Here is a 3,616-nt window from a genome sequence, read left to right on the forward strand (position 1 = left end):
ATATCAATCCATGACATGCACTGATGAGGCCAGTATAGATACAAGCATCCTATACTATAAAACCCATGTGTCGTTGCGTCCAGCATTTGTCCCTGTTATTTGCCTACTGCACATGTGCGCAGTAACGGACACGGACAGCTGGACGGGACCAGGGAGCAAGGCGAACGAGAGAGGTGGGTGGGTGCAGCGGGCACGCGCGCGGGGGAAGTGGGATGTCTCTTCAAATGATTCTTTATCTATCCTTGTATCTATACTGGTGGGTAATTGGTGTAGTAGCAAGCCACTGAGGATATGTTTTTTGCTCTCTTTACACAAATACATGCACTGATGAGGACCAGAAAGTCCAAAACAGGCCATATGAATGTTTCGATTGATATGGCTCTATAAAATGTATAAGCTATAGGCTCACTATACACCAGTGGTTCCAGATGTGTGTCTTGCTTTCAGGAAAATAAAGAGAAGATTTCCATTTTTGTGAGTGATACATCATAGGAAACCACAGCTGCTCACTTTAAAGTAAATAGTTTTTTGTTTTTTTTTAAATATGGAACGCTTCACGAATTTGCGGGTCATCCTTGCACAGGGGCCATGCTAATCTTCTTTGTATCGTTCCAATTTTAGTATATGTTCTCGGGCTTTATACATTCCTCGGGCTTTCTCCAGCCCCCTTCAGACCTTCAGGCTAATCGGTCCCTCGCCGTCCTCCTCTGCCGTTTGGATTCTACGCCAGGTGATGTAACTTTGTAAGTCAGGTGGTACTGCACGCAGTGCACCCCATTGCGCTCCCATTGCTGGGAGAATTCTACACCAGTGCAGTACCACTGTGCAGGCACAGAATTCTCCTGACCAAGGGAGCATGACGGGGGAGCACACGCAGCCAGACTGTGCATGCGCTGACTGGCACTGACTTGCGAAGTTACTGGGCTGCCTAGTGGAGGATCCAGACGGCAGAGGAGAATGGTGAGGGACTGATTAACCATGAACTGGGTTGGAGGAAGCCCCTGGTATGTATAAAACTTTGTCTTTTAAATTGTACCTGAGTTGAAATACCATACTTGCCTGGGACTTCCTTAAGCCCCCTTGAGGCCGCTCAGTTCCTCTCCTTTTTCCCAGGTGGCTCCTGCCCTTCCTAATATGGTCCAAAAGCCTGGCTGAGTCGTGTTTCATTGCGCATGCCACCCGGGGAGACAGCGAGGGACTGACCAGTCTCAAGGGAGCTTAAAGGGAGCCCGAGGTGGGCTCATATAATAAAAAAAAAACCTAGGCTACCTGATCTGAGGGGCTGAGCGGGTCAGGTAGCCGCCATCCACGCTGCTCTCCGCCACTCCTGAGGCCCACACTGCCCAACTTTCACTTTCGTGACCTCTGGGTCACGATACTGGAATGGGAGAGATCTCTTTCTCCCAGCATGCAGGGAAGCGGGGGAGCGGCCAAGGAAAGAGAGCTGCCCAGTGGCAGTTCTGGAAAGCCTGAAGGAACCCCCCTAGTGGGCATTTGAGCAGGGAATCCTTCTCCTCCCATTGCCCTCCAAGATACCGACAAATATCGTCGCTAATTTTTTGGGGGGAGGGAGGCCTATAGCGCGGTGGTGGTGGGGCTATGGCTTGGCAAAGTAGAGGGCAGAGAGTGGCGGTGGGGAGACACAGAGGCATGTCATGAGGCAGAGAACATTCCTATGTGCCCCATCTGTGTCCCCCCCCCCCCCCCCGCACTGCCTCGGGTTCTCTCTAAGGAAGACCCAGGTAAGCATAGAAACTAATATGGCTTTCATCTCAGGTTCACTTTAAGCTAAATTATCACATATACATTCTATTGTAAGATAACAAACTCATATTCAGCCTGTGTAAACTGTCCTATTAGAATACAGTGGCTTGCAAAAGTATTCAGCCCCCTTGAAGTTTTCCACATTTTGTCACATTACTGCCACAAACATGCATCAATTTTATTGGAATTCCACGTGAAAGACCAATACTAAGTGGTGTACACGTGAGAAGTGGAACGAAAATCATGATTCCAAACATTTTTTACAAATAAATAACTATAAAGTGGGGCATGCGTAATTATTTAGCCCCCTTTGGTCTCAGTGCAGTCAGTTGCCCATAGACATTGCCTGATGAGTGCTAATGACTAATAGAGTGCACCTGTGTGTAATCTAATGTGAGTACAAATACAGATGCTCTGTGATGACCTCAGAGGTTGTCTAAGAGAATATTGGGAGCAACAACACCATGAAGTCGAAAGAACACACCAGACAGGTCAGGGATCAAGTTATTGAGAAATTTAAAGCAGGCTTAGACTACAAAAAGATTTCCAAAGCCTTGAACATCCCACGGTGCACTGTTCAAGCAATCATTCAGAAATGGAAGGCGTATGGCACAACTGTAAACCTACCAAGACAAGGCCGTCCACCGTAACTCACAGGCCGAACAAGGAGAGCACTGATCAGAAATGCAGTCAAGAGGCCCATGGTGACCCTGGACGAGCTGCAGAGATCTACAGCTCAGGTGGGGGAATCTGTCCATAGGACAACTATTAGTCATGCACAAAATTGGCTTTTATGGAAGAGTGGCAAGAAGAAAGCCATTGTTAACATAAAAGCATAAGAAGTCCCATTTGCAGTTTGCCACAAGCCATGTGGGGGACACAGCAAACATGTGGAAGAAGGTGCTCTGGTCAGATGAGACCAAAACAGAATTTTTTGGCCAAAATGCAAAACGCTATGTGTGGCGGAAAACTAACACTGCACATCACTCTGAACACACCATCCCTGCTGTCAAATAGGGTGGTGGCAGCATCATGCTCTGGGGGTGCTTCTCTTCAGCAGGGACAGGGAAGCTGGTCAGAGTTGATGGGAAGATGGATGGAGCCAAATACAGGGCAAACTTGGAAGAAAACCTCTTGGAGTCTGCAAAAGACTTGAGACTGGGGTAGAGGTTCACCTTCCAGCAGGACAACGACCCTAAACATAAAGCCAGGGCAAAAATGGAATGGTTTAACCACTTGAGGACCTAGGGCTTTCTACCCCTTAAGGACCGGCCACTTTTTTTCCATTCAGACCACTGCAGCTTTCACGGTTTATTTCTCGCTCATACAACCTACCACCTAAATGAATTTTGGCTCCTTTTCTTGTCACTAATAAAGCTTTCTTTTGGTGCTATTTGATTGCTCCTGCGATTTTTACTTTTTATTATATTCATCAAAAAAGACATGAATTTTGGCAAAAAAATGATTTTTTTAACTTTCTGTGCTGACATTTTTCAAATAAAGTAAAATTTCTGTATACATGCAGCGCGAAAAATGTGGACAAACATGTTTTTGATAAAAAAAAACCATTCAGTGTATATTTATTGGTTTGGGTAAAAGTTATAGCGTTTACAAACTATGGTGCAAAAAGTGAATTTTCCCATTTTCAAGCATCTCTGACTTTTCTGACCCCCTGTCATGTTTCATGAGGGGCTAGAATTCCAGGATAGTATAAATACCCCCCAAATGACCCCATTTTGGAAAGAAGACATCCCAAAGTATTCACTGAGAGGCATAGTGAGTTCATAGAAGATATTATTTTTTGTCACAAGTAAGCGGAAAATGACACTTTGTGAGAAAAAAAAAAAAAAAA

The 3,616-nt window shown here is 45.7% G+C and overlaps 1 non-coding gene across 1 annotated transcript; it reads right to left on the minus strand.

Annotated features, from left to right (window-relative positions):
- Window positions 1–538: 538 nt before the first annotated feature.
- LOC137555089 (U6 spliceosomal RNA) lies at window positions 539–643 on the minus strand. Its single transcript, XR_011027791.1, has one exon. It is a non-coding gene; the product is annotated as a U6 spliceosomal RNA (small nuclear RNA).
- Window positions 644–3,616: the final 2,973 nt, after the last annotated feature.

This window comes from Hyperolius riggenbachi, chromosome 2, assembly GCF_040937935.1.
Source record: "Hyperolius riggenbachi isolate aHypRig1 chromosome 2, aHypRig1.pri, whole genome shotgun sequence".
Taxonomy (NCBI): Eukaryota; Metazoa; Chordata; class Amphibia; order Anura; family Hyperoliidae; genus Hyperolius; species Hyperolius riggenbachi.